This window comes from Furipterus horrens, unplaced genomic scaffold, assembly GCF_987537825.1.
Source record: "Furipterus horrens unplaced genomic scaffold, mFurHor1.1.pri manual_scaffold_1, whole genome shotgun sequence".
Taxonomy (NCBI): domain Eukaryota; kingdom Metazoa; phylum Chordata; class Mammalia; order Chiroptera; family Furipteridae; genus Furipterus; species Furipterus horrens.
In genome coordinates this window covers 126,344,979-126,361,642 of record NW_028327171.1, presented here as the reverse complement: position 1 = coordinate 126,361,642, position 16,664 = coordinate 126,344,979, and the positions used below count along the sequence as shown (strand labels likewise).

At 38.0% G+C, this 16,664-nt stretch overlaps 1 long non-coding RNA gene across 1 annotated transcript; it reads right to left on the bottom strand.

The window, feature by feature from the left end:
* Positions 1-6,494: 6,494 nt before the first annotated feature.
* LOC150021899 (uncharacterized) lies at positions 6,495-13,862 on the bottom strand. The gene is made up of 2 exons (XR_016509112.1): positions 13,816-13,862; positions 6,495-6,612 (listed from the first exon to the last, which is right to left on the bottom strand). It is a non-coding gene; the product is annotated as an uncharacterized LOC150021899 (long non-coding RNA).
* Positions 13,863-16,664: the final 2,802 nt, after the last annotated feature.

Sequence of the window (16,664 nt, the reverse complement as noted above, 5' to 3'; positions counted from 1 at the left end):
AAAATGGAGGGTGAAATAAGGAGCTTCCAAGACAAAAGAAGGCTAAAAGAATACATCTCCACCAAACCAGCAATGCAAGAGATGCTAAAAGGTCTGCTCTAAGAAGATAAAGAAACAGAGAGAGACAGAGAAGAACACGAGTACAAAGGGGAAAAATGACAATGAATAAGTACTTATCGGTAATAACCTTAAATGTAAATGGATTAAACGCTCCAATTAAAAGACATAGGGTAGCTGAATGGATTAGAAAGAATGACCCACATATATGCTGTCTACAAGAGACCCACCTTAGAACAAAAGATCTACACAGACTGAAAGTAAAGGGATGGAAAAATGTATTCCAAGCAAATGGACATGAAAAAAAAGCTGGGGTAGCAATACTTATATCAGACAAAACAGATTTCACAGCAAAGTCCATAAAAAGAGACAAAGAAGGGCATTTCATAATACTTAAGGGAAAAATCCATCAAGAAGATATAACCCTTATAAATATATATGCACCAAACCTAGGAGCACCCAAATATGTAAGGAAACTTTTGAAAGACTCCAAGAAAGATATAGACAACAACACACTCATAGTAGGGGACTTTAACACCCCATTGTCAACAATGGACAGATCTTCGAAGCAAAGAAACACCAAAGATATGGAGGCACTGAACAACACTCTAGATCAAATGGACTTAGTCGATATATATAGAAGTTTTCACCCCAAAGAAGCAAAATATACATACTTCTCAAGTGCACATGGAACATTTTCAAAGATAGACCACATGGTAGGACACAAAACAAGCCTTAACAAATTCAAGAAAATTGAAATTATATCAAGCATCTTCTCAGATCACAATGGCTTAAAATTGGAAATCAACCTCAAGGAAAAAACTCAAAAACATTCAAACTCATGGAGAATGAATAACATGCTATTAAATAATGAATGGGTTAACAATGACATCAAGGAAGAAATCAAAAAGTTTCTGGAAACTAATGATAATGAACACACAACAACCCAAAACCTATGGGATACAGCGAAAGCAGTCCTAAGAGGAAAGTTCATAGCAATACAGGCCTACCTAAAAAAGCTAGAGGAATATCTAATAAAAAATTTAACCCTACAGCTACAAGATCTAGAGGAAGAACAACAAGCAAAGCCCAGATCAAGTAGAAGGAAGGAAATCATCAAGATCAGAGCAGAATTAAATGACATAGAGTCTAAACTAACAATTCAAAAGATCAACAAAAGTAGGAGCTGGTTCTTTGAAAAAATAAACAAAATTGACAAGCCTTTAAGCAGGCTCATCAAGAAAAAAAGAGAGAGGACCCAAATAAATAAAATCAGAAATGAAAGAGGAGAAATCACAACTGATACCACAGAAATACAAAGGATTATAAGAAATTATTATGAACAACTGTATGGCAAGAAATTCGACAACCTAGAGGAAATGGACAGATTCCTGGAAACCTATAGTCTTCCCAAACTGAATCAAGAAGAAGCAGAAAGTCTGAATAGACCAATAACAGTTAGTGAAATTGAAGCAGTAATCAAAAAACTCCCAGCACACAAAAGCCCTGGACCGGATGGCTTCACAAGTGAATTCTACAAAACATTTAGGAAAGAACTAACTCCTATCCTTCTCAGACTATTCCAAAAGATACAAGAAGAGGGAAGACTGCCAAACTCATTCTATGAAGCCAGTATAACCCTAATTCCAAAACCAGGTCAAGACACAACAAAGAAAGAAAACTACAGGCCAATATCGCTGATGAACATAGATGCTAAAATCCTCAACAAAATATTGGCAAACCGGATCCAGCAACACATTAGAAAGATCATACACCACGATCAAATAGGATTCATCCCAGGGATGCAAGGATGGTTTAACATTCGTAAATCAATAAACGTAATACACCACATAAACAAAATGAAAGACAAAAACCACATGATAATATCAATAGATGCAGAAAAAGCATTTGATAAAGTACAACACCCATTTATGATAAAAACTCTCAGCAAAATGGGAATAGAGGGAGCATACCTCAACATAATAAAGGCCATATATGAGAAACCTGAAGCCAACATCATACTCAATGGGCAAAAACTGAGAGCATTCCCCCTGAGATCAGGAACAAGACAAGGATGTCCGCTCTCCCCACTCCTATTCAACATAGTCTTGGAAGTTCTAGCCACCGCAATCAGACAAGAAAGAGAAATAAAAGGCATCCAAATTGGAAAAGAGGAAGTAAAACTGTCATTATTTGCAGATGACATGATAGTGTACATAGAAAACCCTATAGACTCCACAAAAAAACTACTCGACCTAATAAGTGAATTCGGCAAAATAGCAGGATACAAAGTCAATATTAAGAAATCAAAGGCATTTTTATACACCAACAATAAAAACTCAGAGATAGAAACTGAAAGAAAAATTCAATTTACCATAGCAACAAGAAAAATAAAATACCTAGGAATAAACTTAACCAAGGAGGTAAAAGACCTGTACTCAGAAAACTACATAACATTGAAGAAAGAAATTAAAGAAGATACAAATAAATGGAAGCATATACCATGCTCATGGATGGGAAGAATCAACATCATTAAAATGTCCATACTACCCAAAGCAATTTATAGATTCAATGCAATCCCTATTAAAATACCAGCAACATATTTCACAGACCTAGAACAAATACTTCAAAAATTTATATGGAACCAAAAAAGAGCCCGAATAGCCACAGCAATTTTGAGGAAGAAGAACACAGTAGGAGGAATCACAATACCTGATATCAAACTATACTACAAGGCCACGGTAATCAAAACAGTCTGGTACTGGCATAAAAACAGACATATAGATCAATGGAACAGAATAGAGAGCCCAGAAATAAACCCAGGTTCATATGGTCAACTAATATTTGACAAAGGGGGAAAGAACATCAAATGGAGTGAAAAGAGCCTCTTCAACAAATGGTGTTGGGAGAACTGGACAGGGACATGCAAAAAAATGAAACTAGACCACCAACTTACACCATACACCAGAATAAACTCAAAATGGATCAAAGACTTAAATGTAAGCCGTGATACCATAAAAGTCCTAGAGGAAAAAATAGGCAGGAAAATTTCAGATATCCCACGTAGCAACATTTTCACTGATATATCTCCTAAGGCAAGGGAAATAAAGGAAAGAATAAACAAATGGGACTACATCAAACTAAAAAGTTTCTGCTCAACTAAAGAAAACATCAGCAAGATGAAAAGGAAACCAACCATATGGGAAAATATATTCGCCAATGACATCTCAGACAAGGGATTGATCTCCAAAATATATAAAGAACTCATACGACTCAACACCAAGAAGACAGACAACCCAATTAAAAAATGGGCAAAGGACCTGAACAAACACTTCTCCAAAGAAGACATACAGAGGGCCCATAGACATATGAAAATATGCTCAACATCACTAGCCATCAGAGAGATGCAAATAAAAACCACAATGAGATACCACCTCACACCAGTCAGAATGGCCATAATCAACAAATCAACAAACAACTTGTGCTGGAGAGGATGTGGAGAAATGGGAACCCTGGTGCATTGCTGGTGGGAATGCAGACTGGTGCAGCCACTATGGAAAACAGTTTGGAATTTCCTCAAAAAACTAAAAATGGAACTGCCTTTTGAACCAGCAATTCCATTACTGGGATTATATCCGAAAAATCCTGAAACACCAATTCAAAAGAACCTATGCACTCCAATGTTCATAGCAGCACTATTTACAATAGCCAAGTGCTGGAAACAACCTAAATGCCCATCTGTAGATGAGTGGATCAAAAAACTGTGGTACATTTACACAATGGAGTTCTATGTAGCAGAAAGAAAGAAGGAACTTCTACCATTTGCAACAACATGGATGGAACTAGAGAGAATTATGCTTAGCGAAATAAGCCAGGCAACGAAAGAAAAATACGTTATGCTGTCACCTATTACAGGAAACTAATGAACAACACAAACAAATGAGTAAAATTGAACCAGAGGGCATAAGCCTATGACCGCATTACCTGAGTGATTGTCTGTACGCATAAGCCTCACTTAATCCTCTCTGCAGCGCTGCCTCCGGAGACTCAACAGTTTGGCTGAACTAAATGGCTGAGTTGGTGAAGAATGGGGTGGTCTGTGGGCTTCACTTTAAAACTGAATTCTCTTTTCTATCCTAATGGCTTGGACAGAAAGGGCCCAGAGGTCTGAGAGGGGGGAAACATAAACTATTTCCCTCAGCCCAAACTAAATAAAATGGGCAAAATGGTTTTGGACAGGAGAGATGTGCCTAGCACACCTTCCTCCAAAGAAGCCCCCTTTTTTTTTTTTTTTTCTCCTAATGTGGAACATTGAAAAATTAATCCCTGCCTTTTGCCACCTAGTAGTTATGGATTGAATGATGCTTTTTAACCCTTTTTGCCAAATCTGTTGCCCCCAGAACACAACAAGGATGCCAGCCTGCTAAACCAAGCACGCCGTTGTCCGGAGACAGCCAACTGACCTGGAGTCTGCACAATCCTTCCCCATGTGGGAAGGCCACCCTCCCCTCCACACCCCCACTGTTATTAGGGATTTCTGGACCCAAGGGTAGGTAGGACGACGACCATGTCCAGCTTGAAGCAGTTAGAGGAGCTTGAGACCTTCGCCCATTGTCCTTTACAAGATTACAAAGGGTCTTAATATCTGAGAGGGAGGGATAGTTATTTTTTACGAACCATGGGTATGGACTTGGGGGGGGGATGCTGGGGGAGGGAGATACTGGGTGGAGGGGAGTAAAGGGGAAAAAATTGGAACTACTGTAACAACATAATCAATAAAATATACTTTAAAAAAAAATACATTAGACATAAAAGAAAAAAAAAAAAAAGAGTCTATCTGCACCGCCGAGAATGGCTGTGCAGTCCGACTCGGGAGTGACACGGTATCTGTCTCCTCCCGTGTTGAATCGACATCTTGCGATGTCGCTGGAGTGTCCTCTCCAGTGAAGCTGAAGCTACAGAGCCTGGGCAGGGTGATATGGAGGGTCTGCTGTTGCCCATGCAGCAGACCCACCCTCTCTTCGCAGCTGAAGGGTCCAAGGGAAAGACGGAGTCAATACAGCTTGGTTTCAGGTGCGCCGCAGGAGTTGCCGGTGTTGACTACAACGTCAAACCGCCTTAGGGACTCCGGCTCCGGATTTTCTGTCGGGGTTTACTCCCTTAGCCTTTCCCCTGAAGAGGTATGCTGCAAGGCAGTGGAGGTTTTTTGGAGTCAGAGTTTTCCTTCTCTGATGTGCCCTGACTGGAAGATCGAACCAGCGACACTTAGCTCGCAAGCCGATGCTCAATCCACTGAGCCAAACCAGCCAGGTTTATACCTAATTGTAGAATCTTTTTTATTTGAAATATTTTTTAAAATAAAGCAATAGGGTAATTTTAGTTAAAACCACTAACTCTGCTGACAAAAATTTTATGGTTTATTATGGGAAAGAAGGGATATATATATATATGCTCTTATAAGGAAACTAGGGATGTTTTTAATAAAATGCAATGTCTGAGCTCTGGTTTAAGAAATAAATAACTTTTAAGTTTAGATAAGTAGAAGGAATTGGCATCAAAATCATTCCATTAAAGTTAATTATTCAACCTGGAATTGGCAAAACATGTTTTTATTGTGCTTTTAGACACATCTAGAAAATTTGCAAAAAATAATTAAAGAAAAACATTGTTTTTTAATGTAATTTCAAAGAACATAATTTTCACATAATGGTAATCAGGACTTTTTTAGGCATCCAACTTAAACAGAATTAAGCAAAAAGGGCTCACTTTCATGTTCTGAAAATATCCTGGAGACAGACTATCTAAACCCAGGACCCAAGCAATACAGTTAGAATAAACACCCTTTATTTCCTAGCTCTACTTTTCTTTTCCTTACTTTTTTCTTTTTTCTTTTGTCTTACTTTCAGATGGACTTTCTCCATGAGGTAAAATCCAGTGATTTCAAATTTATATGTTGATGAATATTTCAGGCTTTTCTGAGACAAATGTTAAAGCTAGTTAAATTCTACTCTTTTACTATAAAGGAGACTAGCCTATTGAATCCACCATGGTGTAAGTTCCAAAACACACACTCCAATTTTATTGCACAGAAAGACAACATTGTGGCAAGGAAAGAGTGTCTGCCACTGGATTGTGTTTGTAACCTGGCTCTGTCCACATTGCTTTCAGACTCAGGACAAATCTGATCTTTCTTTTAATCACAGATTTCTTCTGTTTGTATAAAATAGACATAATGATGTGTACCACCAGGGTTGTGAGTGTTAAATGAAGTTTAAATACAACCATGTGCTACATAATGACATTCAGGTTAATGATGGGCTATCTACGATGCTGGTCTCCTAAAGTTATAATAGAGCTGAGAAGTTCCTATTGTCTAGTGATGTCATAGCTGTTGTAATGCCACAGCACAAAGGGAAAACAAATCAACAAGGCTGTGGTTGAGATGCCAACAACTTTAATCTGTGTGTGGATAAAGGTGACATTGAGGAGCTCCTTAGAGATGATTCTGAGGAATTGATTTATGAGAAGTGACTGGAACTGGAACAGACATGCAAGCTGAAAAAGAAACAAAAGAAAAGGAAACTATAAGGTACCAAAAAAAAAAAAAAAAATGACTCCTCCCCACCAAAAGAAATTTACTGTAAAGGATTCAGCAGAAGCTTTTGCAAATGTAATAAGCCCCTTAAAAATTGAACATGGACCCCAACACCATATGATTTTCACTAATAGAGAGAAATGTTCAAGTTGCATTATCTGCTTATAAGCAAATCTATGATGAAGAAAAGAAACAAACCAAGCAAACTACCATGGATGTATTTCTGAAAAGAATGAAACCTCCTCAAGAAGAACCTCAGGCAGTTCCTTCAGGAGGTGTTGCAGAAGAAAGCACTGTTTTCATAGAAGATGGCAGCTCCATTCCTGTTATTGCCCCTGGAGACCTCCCAGTAGGCAAGATGTGGAGGTGAAGACAGTGTTACTAATGATCCTGACCCTGTATAGGCCTGGGCTAATGTGTGCCATTATACATCATATTTTAACAGTTTTAAAATTTAAAAAATATACAGAAAACATCTTATAAAGATATTAAGAATTTAAAGAAAGTTTAGAAATGATTTCATTAGTAGAATTGCAATGTGATATTGATATATTTAGGGGACAAAGTTGCTCAAATGTTTTCTCTAATGGGACAGTTCTGAGTGTTTTTCAGGGATGCCTCCATATTACTAGTTAATTAATATTTATAGTTATTTGACATGACTAAGTGAAATAGCCCTTAAGCCATAAGCTCAGGGAGCTCTCGCATGGAAAACACCTTCACATAATCCTTTAAAGTGCATTGACCCATCTTGGGTCAATGCCTATTCTATGAGGGACAAGGTGTAGTTCATTTCTTGGTAGAACAGTTATGTTCCACTCTGACCCATTTCTTATGCAATGAGAGATTATTTTAGGAGTGAGCTATATACAAGTTCCTGCACTCATATGTTGAAGACCAAATTCAATGAACTGGAAAGAAACCAGTTCAAAGACTGTTCTCCTAGCAAACACATGACATACTGAACTCTTTGAAGAATTTCTCATTGTTGGAATCTATCCAGGAGCATGAAATAAGGCTTCCAGAGCTGCTTAACAATCTCTTGACCTCTGCTCCCTTGATAGTCTTGCATCTTCTAATATTTTTAACTGAAGAAAAAAATTGAGTTTAATATTTAATTTTTTTCAACATCACATGCTACAACTATTTTTAATTATTCTCTAATCCAGCACTGATTAATCCATCATAAACTGATTAATCCACCACTTACATAACTTGATGATTATTTTTCCAGATTGCCAGTGAAAAGAAAGAGTGCACCTTAATGAAAAACCTTCTATTTATTATATTTATTTTTCTAAATATTCTTTTTATGTTTAATAATGTATATTATAATGACATGAATTTGCATTAATATAGTAGACATTCCTTAATCTATCCATATTTCTTACTCTCTTAAAGATAAATCAAAAAGCTCTGTAGCAATTCTGAGAATGAACCATTTAAATTTTTCACTGTCATTTTTTACATTATAGCCACTTTGAGATATTATTCAGGCTAAATTTCCAATGATGAGAAGATTTGTGTCTCCATTCAGAGAAATCCAGGAGGTAACATGACAATATAATTTTACTCAATTATGGTCCAAGAGTTAACACATACCCATTCAACTGAAAAGATGACAAAAACTCTCCTTATGGCTCTTAGTTCATGATTTTTAAAGTATTTTAAAATCCCTTGCTAAACAGGTGAGTTTTACAAGCAGGGCATTGGGCAAGTGACTATGCCCTTAGGAAAACCTACAAATTGAGAACTTTCTTGTCACTCTTTTTCAGCCTTCTTGCTGATAAAGAACAATCCATCAAGTTGCAAAAGGTTGATTTGACTTAGTCACAGCCCCCTAGGGGCACATTCAAATGAAAGTGGCCAACTTAAAGGCACTGTAAAGAGCAAACCAGCTCACTTCCCTGGGGGCCTACAGGTGAGAAAAAGCAATGAAGTGACAAACAATGAAAGGGTCAAAGGATTGGCTTAGCCTCAGCATCACTGAGACTGGGCAAACACATTGCTTCTGTGCCCACAGAGAAAACACACAGGAATTAGCAGTGGTGATTTGATTTTGCCTAGGTGGCTGCTATCATGCCCTTTTACATGATGCCTCCTTCACTTTTCTGATTCTAATATCTGCAACATTCAGATCATTTTAGCTAAGAGGGAATTGGAAGTTATACTCTGAGGCCCTTTCTCATCTCTAAAGATAAAGTTATAGTAGATAAAAGACAACTTTAAAAAGATACACTTATGTTATAAAATTAAATAAATACATATCTGAAAACCAGGAAGCAAAGCACAGAGCAGGGCTGAAGCTGTGAACACTCCAGGCTCCAGATTCAGAAGCAGCTGAGCATTTGACTCATGTAGAAATTTAAGAAAAAACATTCCCCCCCAAAATGTGAGGAAATGGAGTCAGGATCACCATGTTGAAAGAAAGGCATGATAGAGAATTTTGCTTAAAAAATTGAAAAAGCTGAAAAAGGCAACCAATGCCTGGCAACATGGTTCCTATACCTGTGCTTTCTTTGGATGCAGCAGGACCGAGACACCCCTACCAGCTCAGTCACTGGGTGACCCGTAGCTGAAGACACATGGACTAGGAGCTGAGCTACACACAGGAGCTGAGCTCTCAAAAGAGAGTCCTGGGAAGCTGAGTGGAAGCAATTGCAAAACCACTCCAGATGATAAAGTAACCTTCCCCCAATCACCAGGTAAACAAAACTCTAAATGTATAAAGTACAGTAGAAATATAGAAGTTACCAAAAAACTAAACGCTGGTATATAAATTCCTTCCAGATAAAATGAAAATTACATAGTAAACCGACAAAAAGTTTCCACATGATTATTCAGATGACTCTGAATGAGTAGTGAATAAATAATATTCATTAAAACAACTAATGAAATTAAAAATGCATAAAAATTAAGGTTAAAAATGTGTAGATTCTACAACTCAACATTGCCTTTGCTACATGTATGTCAGATAAGTTAAGGTAAATTTAGCAAAATAGTAATATCATTGTAGTCTTTATTATAAGATTTTTACATGTTATTTTGCATAACAATGAGTCACATTGTTAAAAATCCTTGAAATTTGAATGGCAAGTTCACATATTTTTTGAATTTATGGGTACTAAAGTATTTTGTGGGACAGATATTATCCCCATTTAATTGAAGACACACTAAGGCAGAGTTGTAATGAATGATCACATAACTACTGACAGTATATTACTCAAACTTAAGTCCCCTGACACAAAAGCCCATTAATGTAGCTCTAAAACAATTCGCTGAATTTCTTTTCAATCCCAATTTCCCACTTGCAATTTATTGCAATGTTGGAAAGACAAAATGCTGTATGTAAAGCACCAAATGGGTCTTCAGTAAATGTTGCTATCATTTCTTTTACTTCTCTTAGCAACTTTTTGCTTTTCTTAGTGTTTATTTGACTTTTGTTTCTAAATAGGTTAAAAGTCTGTGGTGCTGGAACCAGGTTTAAGTTTTAAATTTTTTACCCACTACACCTGTCACTAACAAGTATGTGATTCTACAAAATACAACAATAACATGGTCCCTCACATCTAACATGTAGACAAAGAAGGTATTAGTGTTATTAAAAAATGTTTTTCCAGTTAAGAAATCTGAGGCTTGGTATTACTTGATTCACCCAAACTCACATAACTAAGAAAATTGAGCTGCAATTTTAAATTTGGTTTTCTGATTCCAAATCTATAATTTCCCTGTACATATGGTGCTTTCAATTATCAACTAACATACTGAGTTTTGTCTATTAATGGTTGCTCTTAGAATTTCTTAACCAAAATTATTGGTGGAAGCTCAGTATGTATAAAAAATGACAGGGAATTTGCTACTGGGTGTGAGGATACAGTGGCGCCTTGTAAAGAAAGGTGAGGCTCCAGAGACCACAAGGTTTCTGATTGAATAGGTCTAGGGTGGGGTCCAAGCTTTTGCATTTTCAGATTCCCAGGTGAGGCTGATGCTGCTGCTCCAGAAATTAAACTGTCTACAAAACAGCAGCATCAATATCTCTAGGAATATTGTTAGAAATGAACAATTCCAGAACTCACCAGATCTATTCAATCATAATTTACATTTTACTAAGACTTAGATGCACATAAATGAGAATCTCAGGTTTGATACAGTAGGTTTCAGTCTTAGGTTGTACATTAGCATAACCTGGGGAGATAGAAAAACATACATGCTTAGTTCTCCCCCTAAAAATTTTAGTTTATTTGATCTAGGGAATAGGCAGGCACAAATATTTTAAAAATGCTTCCCAGGTGACCCAAGGGTACAGATAGGGTTGTGCACCACTGACCTAGAATGTGTCACTTCCCACACTTGCCTTAGGCAACGAAACATCTGACAACCTGATTGAAAGGCAAGTTCTGAGGCACCTCTTGTAAAGTGTTCAGCAAATGAAGGAGGGGCCAAGCATATATAATTTAAACAGAAATTATAAGCAATCTTATTGCCAGATGAGTTTTAGAATCTCTCATCCAGAACTCTACATATATTCCTAAAATAAATGCATTTCCTTTTGGAAATATTTTCACTTATTTTCACAGTGCTTCAGCCAACATTTTGAATTTCATCAAATAATTTCAAGGCTTATACTTTATAAAAAATACATTGAGTTCCTCAGAGATTGGCATTATTTTAATAGCATGGAACAATTAAGTTTGAAAGATGAGAAATTGTGACTGCAGACCTGGTTGAGTCTTTATTTCCATGTATCAGTGCTGACTACTTATTTCCCATATTTAGATGTCAGCTTCTTCATTCGTTTGTAGAAAAGGACACACTAAATGACTATGACTCTAAAAAGTATCATTTAGGTAATGGTGAGGAGTGTGTAGGTTAACTATCAAGCAAACAACATCTGATTTTAACATCTGGTTTCTTTTGACCTATATTCCAGTACCTCTTTATTGATGTAGTCAACTTTTAGCTCCCCCAAAAGGCCTCCAATAACATCTGTTTCAAGCAAAGCTAACCAGTAAGAGAGAACATCATCTTGACCAATTAATAACAGTGTCTCAGAATGGAAAAACTGGGATCCAATCTATTTTGGGTTTATAACCTGGGCTGGTGGATTTTAAAGTAGGTCTTGTAAAGTGAGGACTCGGTTGAGATGAGGCAGGAAGAGTATATGACCTAAAATTTTTGGATTGATATGCACGGTAAAGTGAAGTGAAGGTTTTTAAAGTAAGTCTCAATAAGAAAACTGTTAATTTAAAAAATTAAACTCTTTAGTTGGTTTATAGAACCATATATTTCCCAAAGCAAGCAGATAATTTTTTTTTTTTTGCAGGGTCCAGTATTATGTAGCACAAAAACAAGAAGATACTTTCTTGCCTGGAATGATTTACCACAAAACCAAAAAGTATGTTGATTTAGGTTCTCTGCACTTACAAAGTTTGTTTTGTTGCGATAATCATTTGTGTCTCCTGAAGGGTTTTGTGGTGAATGCTGCTTCTTTTTCATGAGAGGGTTGCCAGTTTCTCTCTTTTCTGACATCTGATTTTTCTAGCTGGATAACCCTGAATTAGGCATCGTTTGTATCTACCAGGTAGAAGGACATTCACCAGGTTCATCGCCTCAGGCTTTCAGGATCATGGTTATCCCAGGTCATTTACAAAGGGCATTTTTAAGTCCTGAGAACTGTCTGCCCATTGAACATGGGTGACAGTTGGTTCTGATGTAACACTGCTGCTGCTCTCTGCATGAGCTCCCTCCCTCCCACTGCATCTAGTATTCTGACCTCCAGGGTTCTTTGTTTATGATCCTTTCTATAGAGTGCAGAGGCCACCCCTGCAAAGCTGTCTGCTGTGGCATGAACTATTGTTCTGGGAAATAGGAACCCAGAAATACCTCAAGTAAAGACAACTGCTGGGTTAGAAAATGGAAACTGAGCATGTCGGCAAGCACTCAAGCTGGCTGAGAAAACTGTTGGAATAGCAGGGGGAGTAAAGGGTAGGAACTAGGCATCTGCAAGGGAAGGGGAAAGGAAAGTACATATATTAAACAAAGGCTATGTTTCCACAAATATGGTGCACCCCTTATACAGCTTTGTGTCACTAAATGGCAGGGATACATTCTGGACATGTATCTTTAAGTAGTTTCATCTTTGTGTGAACATCACAGAGTGCACTTACACAAACCTGGGTGGTGTAGCCTATTACACACCTAAGCTGTATGGTATAGCCTATTGCCTCTAGGCTACTACTGTTACAGAAAGAGGGGAATCCAAAAACAAACCCCAGAGTTTGCAGCTGGGAGATAGGGAAAGGGAAGCAGCTTTCAGGATGCCCTTGCATGCCTGGGGCTAGTGGCTGGAAACATTGTTGCACAAGGATCCGCTTTACTTCCAAGGCTCAGGAAGATGGGAGGGATCTTGGACTGAGGGATAGTATGGAAGAAGCCTACAGAGACTACATAGGGTTCTGTGAATGGTCAGAACTGTTTGCAACACCCACTGCGGGAGAGGATGCAGTCAGGGATAGAGAAGCAGCTGCGGACATTTTGGCTGGGGCTCTGGCCCTGGCTCTCATGGGCTCCCTCCATGTGGCTTGGAGTAACAGGGATCTCCAGGCTGCTTTAAGAAGAGGCTGTTGCCATGCGGTTTTGAGAAGGAGAGGAGAACCACATGGTTTGCAGGAAGAAGGCAGTTTTCAAGGAGGCTGGGAATCCAGGCGGTCCTGCATTGAGAGCTGGAGGGCACCACAGCACAGAAAGGACCTCCCCAATCAGAATTGAGTGATTGGCAGCTACTGGTAAAGCTGAACTATGCCAAGGAAGTAGGAAAACAGTGTTTCTGACTTTCCTAAGACTGGCCAGGTCTGGGAAGGAGAGGCAGAACTATGTGCAAGTAAACAATTCTTTTTCTTTTCACCAAACTCTGCTATTGAGAGTTATAATTCTGGCAGCGGGCAATTGGGCCCCTAACTAAACAGCCTATGGGTTGTTTCAATTGGAGCAGCCCAGGAGTTCTGTTATGCTACCTGTCCATGATGTTACTGTACTGAATACTGTAGACAATTATAACACAATAATAAGTATCTGTGTATCAAAGCATATAAACATAGAAAAGGTACAGTAAACATATAATAAAAAATTGTATAACTAATGGCACACCTGCATAGGGCACTTACCATGAAAGGAGTTGGTAGGACTGGAAGTCACTCTGGGTGAGTCTGTGAGTGTTAGGTGAGTATGAAGGCCTAAGACACAGTACTGTAGACTTTGTACACAGTGCACACTTCAGCCACACTAAATTTATTTTTAGAAATTGTCTTTCTTAACCTTAGCTTACTGTAACTATTTTGCTTTCAAACATTACTTTTTTAACTTTTTAATTCTTGTGTAATAACACATCTTAAAACACAAATATGTTGTACAAATATACAAAAATGTGTTCTTTCTTTAAATTCTTAATATCTTTATAAGATGTTTTCTGTATATTTTTTAAATTTTAAAACTGTTAAAATATGATGTATAATGGCACACATTAGCCCAGGCCTATACAGGGTCAGGATCATTAGTAACACTGTCTTCACCTCCACATCTTGCCTACTGGGAGGTCTCCAGGGGCAATAACAGGAATGGAGCTGCCATCTTCTATGAAAACAGTGCTTTCTTCTGCAACACCTCCTGAAGGAACTGCCTGAGGTTCTTCTTGAGGAGGTTTCATTCTTTTCAGAAATACATCCATGGTAGTTTGCTTGGTTTGTTTCTTTTCTTCATCATAGATTTGCTTATAAGCAGATAATGCAACTTGAACATTTCTCTCTATTAGTGAAAATCATATGGTGTTGGGGTCCATGTTCAATTTTTAAGGGGCTTATTACATTTGCAAAAGCTTCTGCTGAATCCTTTACAGTAAATTTCTTTTGGTGGGGAGGAGTCATTTTTTTTTTTTTTTTGGTACCTTATAGTTTCCTTTTCTTTTGTTTCTTTTTCAGCTTGCATGTCTGTTCCAGTTCCAGTCACTTCTCATAAATCAATTCCTCAGAATCATCTCTAAGGAGCTCCTCAATGTCACCTTTATCCACACACAGATTAAAGTTGTTGGCATCTCAACCACAGCCTTGTTGATTTGTTTTCCCTTTGTGCTGTGGCATTACAACAGCTATGACATCACTAGACAATAGGAACTTCTCAGCTCTATTATAACTTTAGGAGACCAGCATCGTAGATAGCCCATCATTAACCTGAATGTCATTATGTAGCACATGGTTGTATTTAAACTTCATTTAACACTCACAACCCTGGTGGTACACATCATTATGTCTATTTTATACAAACAGAAGAAATCTGTGATTAAAAGAAAGATCAGATTTGTCCTGAGTCTGAAAGCAATGTGGACAGAGCCAGGTTACAAACACAATCCAGTGGCAGACACTCTTTCCTTGCCACAATGTTGTCTTTCTGTGCAATAAAATTGGAGTGTGTGTTTTGGAACTTACACCATGGTGGATTCAATAGGCTAGTCTCCTTTATAGTAAAAGAGTAGAATTTAACTAGCTTTAACATTTGTCTCAGAAAAGCCTGAAATATTCATCAACATATAAATTTGAAATCACTGGATTTTACCTCATGGAGAAAGTCCATCTGAAAGTAAGACAAAAGAAAAAAGAAAAAAGTAAGGAAAAGAAAAGTAGAGCTAGGAAATAAAGGGTGTTTATTCTAACTGTATTGCTTGGGTCCTGGGTTTAGATAGTCTGTCTCCAGGATATTTTCAGAACATGAAAGTGAGCCCTTTTTGCTTAATTCTGTTTAAGTTGGATGCCTAAAAAAGTCCTGATTACCATTATGTGAAAATTATGTTCTTTGAAATTACATTAAAAAACAATGTTTTTCTTTAATTATTTTTTGCAAATTTTCTAGATGTGTCTAAAAGCACAATAAAAACATGTTTTGCCAATTCCAGGTTGAATAATTAACTTTAATGGAATGATTTTGATGCCAATTCCTTCTACTTATCTAAACTTAAAAGTTATTTATTTCTTAAACCAGAGCTCAGACATTGCATTTTATTAAAAACATCCCTAGTTTCCTTATAAGAGCATATATATATATATCCCTTCTTTCCCATAATAAACCATAAAATTTTTGTCAGCAGAGTTAGTGGTTTTAACTAAAATTACCCTATTGCTTTATTTTAAAAAATATTTCAAATAAAAAAGATTCTACAATTAGGTATAAACCTGGCTGGTTTGGCTCAGTGGATTGAGCATCGGCTTGCGAGCTAAGTGTCGCTGGTTCGATCTTCCAGTCAGGGCACATCAGAGAAGGAAAACTCTGACTCCAAAAAACCTCCACTGCCTTGCAGCATACCTCTTCAGGGGAAAGGCTAAGGGAGTAAACCCCGACAGAAAATCCGGAGCCGGAGTCCCTAAGGCGGTTTGACGTTGTAGTCAACACCGGCAACTCCTGCGGCGCACCTGAAACCAAGCTGTATTGACTCCGTCTTTCCCTTGGACCCTTCAGCTGCGAAGAGAGGGTGGGTCTGCTGCATGGGCAACAGCAGACCCTCCATATCACCCTGCCCAGGCTCTGTAGCTTCAGCTTCACTGGAGAGGACACTCCAGCGACATCGCAAGATGTCGATTCAACACGGGAGGAGACAGATACCGTGTCACTCCCGAGTCGGACTGCACAGCCATTCTCGGCGGTGCAGATAGACTCTTTTTTTTTTTTTTCTTTTATGTCTAATGTATTTTTTTTTAAAGTATATTTTATTGATTATGTTGTTACAGTAGTTCCAATTTTTTCCCCTTTACTCCCCTCCACCCAGTATCTCCCTCCCCCAGCATCCCCCCCCCAAGTCCATACCCATGGTTCGTAAAAAATAACTATCCCTCCCTCTCAGATATTAAGACCCTTTGTAATCTTGTAAAGGACAATGGGCGAAGGTCTCAAGCTCCTCTAACTGCTTCAAGCTGGACATGGTCGTCGTCCTACCTACCCTTGGGTCCAGAAATCCCTAATAACAGTGGGG